Source organism: Pongo pygmaeus, chromosome 12 (assembly GCF_028885625.2).
Source record: "Pongo pygmaeus isolate AG05252 chromosome 12, NHGRI_mPonPyg2-v2.0_pri, whole genome shotgun sequence".
NCBI classification, from domain to species: Eukaryota; Metazoa; Chordata; class Mammalia; order Primates; family Hominidae; genus Pongo; species Pongo pygmaeus.
The window spans coordinates 62,761,125-62,773,943 of NC_072385.2; the positions used below are offsets into that span (position 1 = coordinate 62,761,125).

At 43.5% G+C, this 12,819-nt stretch overlaps 1 protein-coding gene across 2 annotated transcripts in view; it reads left to right on the top strand.

Moving 5' to 3' along the window:
* Positions 1–12,819, top strand: part of ADD2 (adducin 2) — a 111,837-nt gene continuing 99,018 nt past the window's right edge. Inside the window, exon 1 of one of the 2 annotated variants that reach the window (XM_063648595.1) lies at positions 1–386. The gene's annotated coding sequence lies outside the window, so the exon portion shown is untranslated. The remainder of the gene's footprint in view (positions 387–12,819) is intronic. The other variant, XM_054475753.2, reaches the window with a different exon arrangement.

The window sequence follows — 12,819 nt, forward strand, 5'->3', positions numbered from 1 at the left end:
GCTGCCCGCTGGAGGGGGCGCTGTGGGCACCGCGCAGCGGCCTTTTGTCAGCGCGCAGGGCCGGGAGAGCTCTCATTTCCTCCCAGCCTCGTGCGGGAAATGGCTTTAATTCTGACGGCAGGGCTGTGAGGGACTAGCGGGAACCCGAGCCTTTTGTCAAGGAACTGCGGCGTCGGTGGCCAGTCATCCCCGCCGCCGCGGAGCCGCTGCACTGCTGGGGGATCTCCCAGCAGCTCTGACGAGCGCGGGCTGCAGCATGGGCAGAAAACGCTGCTCTGCAGATTAGCTGGGTGGATTTTTTAAGCGCACCCCACCCCCCAAACCCATAAAATAACAAAACCAACCCGCAGTGGCCGACCGGAGATAACTAAGATGCCGCGCAGGAGGTAAGGGTCTGGGGAGCGGGCCTGGTGGGCTGCCTGGGGTCGCTGGTCTCCTGGCGCGGAGACCCTGGCATCCCTCGGCCGGGCGGGAGCCGCTTGGCCCAGGTGGGGCGCGTCTGTTGCCGAGCGCGTCGGTGCTGCAGCCCTGGCCGGCAGCCGTGTGTTTTGCGCCTAAAGGTTTCTGGTGGTGATGTAGCATCCGAGGCTCTTAGGAAATCGGGGCTGCAAACACTGGCCCCTGCTTGGGGATGGTGGGACCCTCGCCCGGAGCGTAACGCCTGACAGGTGGGGCTTTCTTTTGGGTCCGAATGGAGGGGCGGCAAGCCTCGCCTCGCCTAGCCGGGCGGGGCCGCCCCTCCCCTCTCCTCCCCTCCCCTCCCCTCCCTCCCCTCCCCTCCCTTTCCTTCCCGCTCGGCCGCCGCCCTCCGGGGGAGCCGTGCGAGGCGGGCTTGGCGGGGCTGGGCGCGTACCCCGGGGCCTCGCGATCGCTGGCGGCGCGGCGCTCAGCCGCAGTGGCCGGCCGAGCAGGTGCGGCGTCGGCAGCCGCCTACATTGAGATCAGGGCAACCGGCACGTGAGCGGGCCTCGTGGGTTTTGATTTTATGCGGCTCCACCACTTTGGAGGGAAAAATCCCACTGTACCCGAGGGGGTCTTGCCAGTCTGTTTCTCTCTTCCATCTTCCCTCTCCTCTCCCTGCCTCCCCTCCCTTTCTGCAGCCGGGGCGGAGGCCATCCCCGGTCCCGGAGGCGGGAGTCGGTGTCTGCTTGTTTTTAAATCACACCACAGCCTACCTGGTGTTGGGGGGAAGGGAGGGAGGGGCAGACTGCTTTAGGATGCAGATCAGGCTCTCGGGTCTGGCCTATTGTCTTGCCTTTTCTCTTCCTTCCTTTTCTCACCCCTAATCCATCTGCTGCCCAAAAATAAAAATAGAAAATAGGAAATAGAAATAGAAAATAAAAAAGCAAGCTCCAGCCCACACCCTATCAAATTCTTTAAAAAAAACTGTCATTTATCTCTGACACATGATTATTACCCATCTGTTTCCTTACACCCACTCGTCCCTCTTGCCGTTTGTCGTCCAAGATTCAACTGACTCAGATGAGCTTTATCGATAATAGAAATCAAATCTCAGTTTCCTAAATGCACATTTCATGCTTCCTGAGTAACCCAAAAGGAGTGGTTGGTCTGGCATCCTGGCAGAAGCAAAGGGATTGGAGAGGGTGCAAGCAACTGCTTTCACGTCTAGTTTGTGGGTCTAGCTGGGATTCCTGAGATGTTTAACTTGTGCAGTGAGGGGTGTTCTCATTAATGGGATTAGAAAATTAAATTCTGTTTTAAGAGAAAAATAGCAAGTCAGCGTTTGAAGTAAAAGTGTTTTAAATGAATCTGACCAAAGAAGAGAACTATGACGTTTCAGACTTGCAAATAATAACTCTATTAGCATATGAATAATATATGTTAGAGACTTAAAAGGGGGGTTTAGACCATTTAATATTTTTACTTTATAATGTTCTACTTTAATTGTGTAATGTGATCAAACTTTTCTCTGTAGAGACTTTTCTCCTATAGATCAGGATCTTGCCCAGCCTTTCTTCCCTACTCCTCCCTGCATAGGGCACAAGTAAAAGCAAAGTTTTCATTATTAGTATGATGTCAACACATTTTGAAAAATCACTAAAGATAAATTATTCTTTGATCCAAAATCCATAAGAATTTTGTAGTAAGCCCTATGTTCTTTCTTGTCCACCAAATTGCCTAGCCTTATTAGAAATATGCTTGTCACATACACAATGTACAACAATGCCTGACATGATATGCTGTGGTTTCTAGGCTTGGATTGAATTTGTTTTAAATATTAGTATAGTGTTGGAATTAGCAAATCTCAGCTATTCTTAAGGTTAACAGATGAGCAAATGTGTTTGCTGGCAGTGGGTTTAGAGTTAAGATTTTAAATATATATAAAAAAGACTAGTAGATATATTTATTTATTACCACCTCTTCCACAAGGGATTTAAGATAGTTTACAGGGATTCATAAATATGGCAAGGCAGCCTAACTTGGAAGTAGTTGGGAAAGAAAAAAGGACACTAAGGGTGGAGTCATAAAATGGTCTTAAGCATGAGGCTGATACAAAAACATGAGCATGAGACCTACAATGGCTACGGGCAGGAAACAAAAACAGCTCTAAACTTTCTTGCAGCATAAGCAAAAAAGAAATTGACGAACCCATGGCTTATATGTTTTATTTATTTGTTAAACTCATTCACACACTTCTTCACTCAACAAACATTCAGTGAGGACTTACTACGTGCCAGGTTCTGTAAGACGTACTGGGAACAAAGGGATAAAGCAGATAGACGTGGTCTGTGTCTAATGGGCGCTTAAAGACAAATGCAAGAAATGGACACTCATCAATAAATCTCTCAAATGAATATATAATTACAAATTGTGATAACAGCTATGTGGGAAAAACACAAAACACAAAACATTGTATGGCCAGAACATAAAAACACAACAATTCTTTTTTATTTTTTATATTTTATATTTTTTTGAGACACAGTCTCACTCTGTTGCCCAGGCTGGAGTGCAGTGGCATCATCTTGGCTCACTGCAACCTCCACCTCCTGGGTTCAAGTGATTCTCATGCCTCAGCCTCCTGAATAGCTGGGACTACAGGTGCGTGCCACCACGCCCGGCTAATTTTTGCATTTTTAGTAGAGACGGGGTTTCGCCCTGTTGGCCAGGCTGGTCTCAAATCCTTGGCCTCAAGTGATCCACCTGCCTCTGCCTACCAGAGTGCTGGGATTACAAGTGTGAGCCACTTTGCCCAACCAACAGTTCTTGATTCCAAGACCAGAAAGGAACTTTTTCCTAATGTGACATAGTGTTTGAAATGATGCCTTTGATCACCTCCTCATCAGACACAAGGACAAGTTTCATAGGGTTGTTTTTTACAGTGGCCCTCAGCATGAGCTAATGATATCATGCCACAGGTCTCTCAGCCCCCTGGGGTTCTGAAGATATATGTATTTTGAAGGATCTGTGTATTCTCTGACATTCGTGGTTTTATTCCAGTGATAATCTTTTTTGCGGAGTCTTGCTCTGTCACCTAGACTGTTTGAGTAGGGATCTTGCTCTGTTACCCAGGCTGGAATGCAGTGGCATGATCATAGTTCCCTGCAGCCTGGACCTCCTGGGCTCAAGCGATCCTCCCACCTCTTCCTCCTGAGTAGCTGTGACTACAGGCATGAGCCACTATGCCTGGCCTATTCCAATGATAATCATAAATAATTAGCAATACAAATGTGTTCTGGATCATCTTGATGGCAAGGCTGAAACTGATGCTGGAGTCTGTGTTTGCCTTTGTGTCTTTCCATTTGAGCCATGGGCAGGCCTGGTGGCTCCAGCCACAGCCCGGGTGAAGGGAAGGGGAGTTGGAATAGTGGAGAGAGTCTACACAGGACACACACAACTTGCCAACTCCAAAAGAACAGCTCCTGGCGACCACTGCTCTATTGGCAGGGATTGAAGATCTCACGCCAGTTCACCTTTGTATGGATCAAGTTTGCAGCAGTTTGTTAGCAGCAGATGTAGTAAAAACACAACAGAAAAGTTGCTGTTGTGGATTTTAACAATATTGGAATTAGATCTTCATTTAATGCATATTTAGTAACTCTCCAATAGGTACCTTACATCTAAGAAAATGAGATGGGGCCGGGCGCGGTGGCTCACGCCTGTAATTCCAGCACTTTGGGAGGCCGAGGCAGGTGGATAACCTGAGGTCAGGAGTTGGAGACTAGCCTGATCAACATAGTGAAACCCCATCTCTACTAAAAATACAAAAATTAGCTGAGCATGGTGGTGGGCAACTGTAATCTCAGCTACTCGGGAGGCCGAGGCAGGAGAATCACTTGAATCCTGGAGGCAGAGGTTGCAGTGAGCCGAGATCATGCCGCTGCACTCCAGCCTGGGCAACAGAGCGAGACTCCATCTCAAAAAAAAAAAAGAAAAGAAAATGAGATGGGTAATTTGTTCTGATGGTTAAGTGACACCAGACTGTCTGACTTCAAAAATTATTTTTCTGCTTACTAGCTGTGAGAGTTTAGGCAAGGTATTCAACCTCTCTCCTGCTCAGTTTCTTATAATAATATAGGAATAAATATATGGCATTGATTGCATGGTGATATTATAAGAATGAGTTGTTACATGTGAAAGACTTACCTATTGCAATAAATTAATTTTATTACTTTGATATTTTAAAGTTGATAGTTGTATTTGTACATTGTTTTGGCATTTTAATAATATAAAAGCTATAAAGCATAGGTGTTTAGAACTGGTATTTATGAGTATGCGTATTTAAGTTACATTTTAATAAAAGTGACTTAGGTCAACCATGAGGTCATGAGAAATTTTTTCTGCCAAAAGGGATTTTTATATAGTTTAAGCATTTTGAACTATGTACAGGGACACACACAGATTCTTGGAATAGAAATTTGAATCTTTAGAAGAGATTGCAGCCACAATATTTGACTCCACATACATTGGCTGCTACAATTTTAGCCTGAAAGAATTTTAAAGCAGTAATATGAAAAACTGCCTGTCTTCAATGACAACCACCACCAAATCTTCCAAACTCAAAGAGCATTCATGGAATGGCAAGCTTCTAGTAAAGATTTCATCCCGGTCTGTCTTCCAAGATAAACTACATAGGAAAGCTTTGCCAATGTTACTGAAAGAGATGAAGAGAAAGTGTATCCTCTGTGGAGTCTAAACTTTAGTTGTATAGATTTAAACAAGTTTATTGATTATATTATTCAAATTTATTTTAAACTTTTCTTTGTACCTAAGTGATCTGTCAGAGAATACAAAAGATGTTAGTCTCAAATGATATTTTTGTCTGGGTGTGGTGGCTCACGCCTGTAATCCCAGCACTTTGGGAGGCCGAGGCGGCTGGATCACCTGAGGTCAGGAGTTCCAGACCAGCCTGGCCAACATGGTGAAACCTCATCTCTGCTAAAAATACAAAAAGTAGCTGGGTGTGGTGGTGGGTGCCTGTAATCCCAGCTACTCCAGAGGCTGTGGCAGGAGAATTGCTTGAACCCGGGAGGTGGAGTTTGCAGTGAGCCGAGATCGCACCATTGCACTCCAGTCTGGGCAACAAGAGTGAAACTCCATCTCCAAAAAAAGAAAAAAGAAAATGATATTTTTGACCGCTTTCCTTTTGCTATGTCCTTTAGCATGTCTATATACCTTTAAATCCATATATATATTATATACAGTTATATTTATATATTTATTTGATATATAATTATGAAATTATATATATAAACATGTATTTGTGTATATTTTATATGTTTTTCCATAGTTATATCTGATGCCCTATTACTTAGGGCCCTGATTGCCCAGGACTAATGGGTTTTCTGGGATGAGGGATTTTCAGTGCTAAAGCTAGGACAGTGCCAGGCAAATGGGGATGACTGGTTATCCTCTGTGACACAAATGTTGTCACCCTTGACTCTCCATTGTGGGGTGAATCTTCCATATTTCCAGACCTTCTTTGTCTCATTGTATTTTTATTTTTGTCTTAAATTTTACTGTGTGATAAGAAATCTGGTCCTGCCTTCTTTCTGTTTTCATTTCCCTGGTGTGATGCTCATTCTCTTTCTTCTTAAGCTTTCTTCTTTTATGTCATTTTGATTTTTGTCTATTTTAAGCATCATAATTGGATTTTTAATCCAATTGTGACTAAATTTACATTTATCATATGTGATACAGTCACAGATCTTCTAAAATTTTATTTTACATTAAAAAAATTCCAAGCTATTTTCCCACCCCCTTTCTTAACTTAAATGTAGTGTAAGAGTCCCTTGTTCTTTAGATAAAAGGGAAATTTCCTGCCCATTTTTTTCTACTAGTCTTCATTGACATTAAAAAATATAGTTGTGTTGGCCAGGCGCGGTGGCTCACGCCTGTAATCCCAGCACTTTAGGAGGCCGGGGCGGGTGGATCGTGAGGTCAGGAGATCAGCCATCCTGGCTAACATGGTGAAATCCCGTCTGTACTAAAAATACAAAAAATTAGCCAGGCGTGGTGGTGAGCACCTGTAGTCCCAGCTACTCGGGAGGCTGAGGCAGGAGAATGGCATGAACCCGGGAGGCAGAGCTTGCAGTGAGCCGAGATTGCACCACTGCACTCCAGCCTGAGCAACAGAACGAGACTCTGTCTCAAAAAAAAAAAAAAAGTTGTGTCTATTTGTTCTTTCATAAATAATGAGAGATTTAGTATACTTTAATTCCTTCCTTCCTTCCTTTTTTTTTTTTTTTCTGTCACCCAGGCTGGAGTGCAGTGGTACGATCTCATCTCACTGCAACCTCTGTCTCCTGGGTTCAAGTGATTCTTGTGCCTCAGCCTCCTGAGTAGCTGGGATTACAGGCACCTGCCACCACACCCGGCTAATTTTGCATTTTTAGTAGAGACCAGGTTTCACCATGTTGGCCAGGCTGGTCTCGAACTCCTGATCTCAGGTGATCCACCCGCCTCGGCCTCCCAAAGTGCTGGGATTACAGGTGTGAGCCACTGTGCCCAGCTTTAATTTCTTTTTTGTTGCCCATCTACCCCCACTAACTTTTTGCCTTAAAAACATTTTGGCTTTTAGATCCAGATTATTGTCTTTAAAAAAAAAAAAAAAAAGCAATGCATGCTTTTGCTTTCCAGAATTATTTTTGACATTTATATTATGTTTCTTAACCATACTAACAGCTGCTATCTAGACTGAGAGTTATATAGGTTACAATACTCAGTCCATTTCCTATGCTTAATCTTCATTTTTACTTATTCCTTGATTAGTTGGAATCTTTTTCAGGAAAGGTAATATATTCCAGTAGTTCTTGCTTGCCTAAGAACTTCTTTATGTTGCCCTCTCACAGTAACATCATCCTTTTGGGGCATACACTTCTTTATCTAATCTCTTTACCTAAAAACTCCAAATATTATTCTTTTATCTTCTGGCATTTTGTATGATGGAAGATAAGTTTGTTGCCAGCTTTATCAAAATAACTGTATGAAAGTCCATGAAAGTTTTGTTTCTTTCCCTTGTAATGACTACTTTATTTTAAAAAAAACCTTAAAATATATAAAACATAACACAGATACAGGAAAGGACATGAAACAAATGTGCAGTTTAGCAAAATATTATAAAGTGAATGCCTGTGTGACCACCATGCAGGTCAAGAAGCAGGACACAGCCAGCTCCCAGAGCCCAGTGCACCCTCGGACCACACCCTGCTTCCCCCTGGAGGTAACCACTCACCTTCCTTTTATGGTAACCATTTTCTTGCTTTCTTTTATAATTTTATAATCTAAATTTGCATCCTCAAAGTACATCAGACTTGTTTCTCTGAAACTTTAAAAAATTAGAACTGTACCATTTGTATCTTATTCATTGTTATAACATCTCCGTGGTGACTACTTTGATGCTTCAAAAAATATATATCAAATTTATTCCAAGAATATTTGGAGCCCTACTTTGCTTGGTGCTCTAAAACTCACTTTGTCTGATTATTGGGGAATCCAGCACAGCCAAGAAGGAAGTAGTTTGTGTAAGACAGTGGACAGTTTTAGACAAGATGAGTTTGAGGTGGGGATGGCCAGCAGAGAGGCAGACGTATGCATGTGTCATGGCTGGGACCCGAGATCTGAGTTGCAGGTTAAGGGTTATAAACACACATATGTAGGTTTCAAGATGGCACCATGGACCTAAATATTTGCCTTTCTTTTCTTCAAAGTGACCAAAGACAAATATAGTAAGGAAAACATCAATTTGAGTTTTAGAGAAGAGAACAAACACTGGGCCTGGATTCTTTAAGGACTCTGTAAAAGTTAGAGTACAGATGGTGCCAGCCAATATCAACCAGCGCATGAGCATCAACAAGGGGCTTTCCTGGGAAGAAGCAGTGATGTCTTCTCAGCTGAGTGCTAGTATCCCCAGGCTCAATGAAACAGGGCTAGATGGACTGTGGTATGGTCAGTGGGGTGGGGATGAGGGATATAAATCTAAGGGCCTTGGGAAATCTATCAGCACTGCCACCTTGAGTGGCAGGCCCCCATCTTAGTCTGCCTGTTTGCTATGAAGGAATATCCGAGGCTGGGTAATTTATAGAGAAAAGGTTTACTTTACTCATGATTCTACTGGCTGGAAGACTGGGCAGCTTGTGGAAGCCTCAGGCCACTTCCACTCCTGACAGAAAGCAAAGGGGAGCTGGTGTGTGCAGAGATCACATGGCAAGAGAGGAAGCAAGAGAGAGGGGAGGAGATGCCAGGCTCTTCTTAACAACCAGCTGTCATGGGAATGAAAAGAGTAAGAACTCACTCACTACTGCAAGAATGGCTCCAAGCCATTCATGAGGGATCCACCACCATGACCCAAACACCTTCCACCAGGCACCCCCTCCTTCAATATGGGCTTTGGAGGGATCAAATATCCAAACCATAGCACCCTCAGTTCCTCAGACATGTGCTGAGGGAGCTCCCAGTAAAGTGGGGATTTAATATATCCAGCTTCAAACAAGGTTGATTCTGATCACTTCACCAGATGCAGCTAAAAATAAAGATACAAAAGTACATAAATAAATGCTACTCCACCCAGCAGTAAATACCTGTAATGTATTTGATCTAACATAGGGCCTCATCCTGCAGCTTCCAAGGGCAGGATCCGGAGGCCAGGGAGCTTAGGATCTAGGTACCTGAATACAAATTTCACTGCTCCATTTAATGCCTGGAATGGTTTTCTCTGTCCCTTTTTTCCAGCCATGAAGTGGCTGAAAAAAACTTTCTAGGCCAATTAGTAAATCCCTGTGGCTTCTCTCAGTAGCAGCTCTAAGGACCATTTGACATCCTTCACCCCATCCCCATGGCTTCCTGAATTGATGACAATTCTAGTAGTTTCCATGAGTCCAGGCTAGACTTTGGTTTCCATGTTGATGTTGCCTTCCATTCTGCCTGGGCTACTTTGCTTGGGTTCCTGTTTTATATGGCCACACTGCCCCTGGCTGAAACCCTGGATTACTTTAGAGTCCCCCCACCTTCTTCCCTGCTTCCAGCCCAGTCTTCCTCCATCCATAGTTTATTATTATTTTTCTGAGACAGGGTCTCACTCTGTTGCCCAGGCTGGAGTGCAGTGGTGCAACCATGGCTCATTGCAGCCTCGACCTCCTGGGCTCAAGCAATCCTCCCATCTCAACCTCCCAAGTAGCTGGGACTACAGTGTATGCCAACATGCCTGGCTGATTTCTTTTTTATTTCTAGTAGAGACGAGGTCTCACTATGTTGCATAGTTGATCTTTTTAAAACAAAAATCTAATCTCATCATTTCTCTACCCTCCGGATAAAGCCCAAGCTCCTTACCTGCCTCAACTGCTTTTCCTCTTTTTCATTTACGCTCTACCCCCTAGGTAGGCTGAACCACTCCATTTTTCTGAACATGCTTTCCCATCCTCCCAACCTTTCCAAAGCAACTCTTTCCACCTCCTTATATGCGCTCTCCCCACCTTTTATCCAGCCAGTTAGTTCTTTTAGAAAGCCAGTAAAATAGACAAACTTCCAGAAAGCCTAATTAAGATACAAAGGCAAAAAAAATTCACAAAGCTAGAAGTGACATATGGAGCAGCATGGAGAAAAGATGTGAAATCTCAAGAACACTGTGCATTATTGTATCCCAACATCTGTGAAAATCTTGATGAAATGGACTATTTCCACTGAAAATATGCATTACCAATATTTACTCAAGAAACAGAATGTCATGTTCCCGCATGGGAAGAACCGATGTTATAAAGATGTCGATCCCTCACAGTTCCTGCCACGTGGATGGCAGCCTCCCTGGTAACCAGAAGTGATGGAGATTTGTTCCTATTTTTACATTCCTTCGGTAATTTTCTGTGGAATTTTGAAAGGGTCGTTAAATGTTTGTGCTTGATTGTGAATCATTTTATTGAAGGGAAAATCAATACAAGGGCATTTGAATGTTATTTTTAAATTGTTTTTCTCAAAGAACAAATGAAGTTATTAAACTTTGAAATGCATAGAGGCTTTATGAAACACAATTTCATCTAACAATGGATGTGATTTTCTGCCTGTGTTATTTTATTGAGTATGAACTTTATCATGTTTGCTTTCTTTACTCGGCATGGAGTCTCCATAAGAATATCTAGGGGTTTACTTTGAAAAATCTACTGTGAAAAAGACAGGAAAAGTGAGGGCGGGTTCGGCTCTTTCCTCCTTTCCTCATGTCAGATGGCAGAGCATCCATACTGATTATCTCAGCATCCCTTTTTTTAGAATTTATTCTCCTTCCCTCTTAACACCATATTTCTCTTAGATCTTTCCAACACCCTCATTTGTGTCTTAAATTAGCTACATCTGTTACCATAGTTATGCAGTATCCAGCTTAACCATTCCACACTCATTCCTACCATACTGTGTGTGAGACTTCCTCTCTCTTATTTCATAAAATATATCATTATTTTTCTTTATTCTTCTCCTGTCCCTAAACTTTTAGTTTTTAAGGCAACACTTGTTCATACTTAGTGAATCAAATAGGACTGAAGGGCTTCTAATAAAAGGCAACAATCCCTGTCCAAATCCCGCCCCAAATCCCTTATCTACAGGCAAACCAATTTTAGCTGTGTTTTTTTGTTCTGCTGTAGATACCTCTGTATCTCAAAATAATATGCATGTACTGCTGTTTCTGAATGTATCAACTGTGATCATTGTCTAGTGACTTTCTGCCATAAAAATTAAGGTTGAACCAGCTGGGCGTGGTGGCTTATCCCTGTAATCCCAGCACTTTGGGAGGCTGAGGCAGGTAGATCACTTGAGGTCAGGAGTTCAAGATCAGCCTGACCAACTTGGTGAAACCCTGTCTCTACTGAAAGTACAAAATTAGCCAGGTGTGGTGGGGCATGCCTGTAATCCCAGCTGCTTGGGAGGCTGAGGCAGGAGAATCGCTTGAACCTGGGAGGCGGAGTTTACAGTGAGCCGAGATCGTGCCATTGCACTCCAGCCTGGGCAACAAGAGCTAAACTCTGTCTCAAAAGGAAAAACAAACAAACAAACAAAAAACCCTCAAGGTTGAAGCTTACTTGCACTACAACTCCATCTCTTCACCTCTCTTCTGGCCATCCCCACAACTCCAGACAATAGATTTATTACAACCAGATTTCCCATGCCATCCACTGTTGATCGTGTCACCTGACTCTATGCCATAAATAAGGCTATTACCACCACGTCTCCTTACCTGCTCCCTCCTTCTCTAGCTGTACATTTAGTTTTGTACTATCAAAGTTGATAAAATACTCTATTTCCTAGCCGTGGTTGGTTTCTATGATTTGTCTATAAGGTAATTAAAACAAATGAAAACTCCTAACAGTGTTCAGTATCTGACTGAGTTGATATTGCTTACTGCATAATAAGTAGCATGCTAGGATTTCATCTTTCTCAGGACTCCAATGTCTCAATCCAGGGTGAAATTCACATGAATTGTTATCTGGGGCCCCGTAAGTGACCCACAGAGATAGGCTTTAATCTGGGGGCACCAATACCATCATAGTATGGCTCTAGTTCTCTCCTGAAGTGTGTGCAGTTTCTCTAAGAACACCCATCTAGTGATTGAAGCTAATAAATCCAGAAAGAACAGTGTATGCTTGCTATTTTGAGATAAAGAGTTAACTCAACTGAGTGCCTGACTGGGGACCGCTGTATGTTGGGGGAGAGGAGAGGGGGTAGGCAGGATCTGCTGCTCTGTATAGAGACCTGCAATTTGTCCCTGTGTTCAGCCTCTTTTATTTTTCTTTTTTTTTTTTTTGCTGAGATGAAGTTTTACTTTTGTTGCCCAGGCTGGAGTGCAATGGCGCGATCTCGGCTCACTGCAACCTCTGCCTCCCGGGTTCAAGCGATTCTCCTGCCTCAGCCTCCCAAGTACCTGGGGTTACAGGCATGTGCCACCATGCCTAGCTAATTTTTGTATTTTTAGTAGAGACAGGATTTCACCATGTTGGCCAGGCTGGTCTCGAACTCCTGACCTCATGATCTGCCCGCCTCAGCCTCCCAAAGTGCTGGGATTACAGGCGTGAGCCACCGTGCCCGGCCATAAACATTTTTTAAAATAGATAAATTTGACCTGGATAGCAGCCCCACTGTTCATTTTTATGAGGAGAGGGAGGGAGGGCTAAATAAAAATGTTTAAGAAAATGTGCATTTACATTTGCTGGAGGTATGCTAGATGATGAGTAAGTGGTCACAGTGGTAGGTAAGTGTATGTATGGTTGAACCCAGCTCATCAGTCAGTCAACAAGTGCCTACTGAACACCTTCTGTGTGTGGTTACTGTGCAGTGCTGGGGATGCCACGAGCCAGGAGTTTACACTTTAGTGAGGAGAGACAG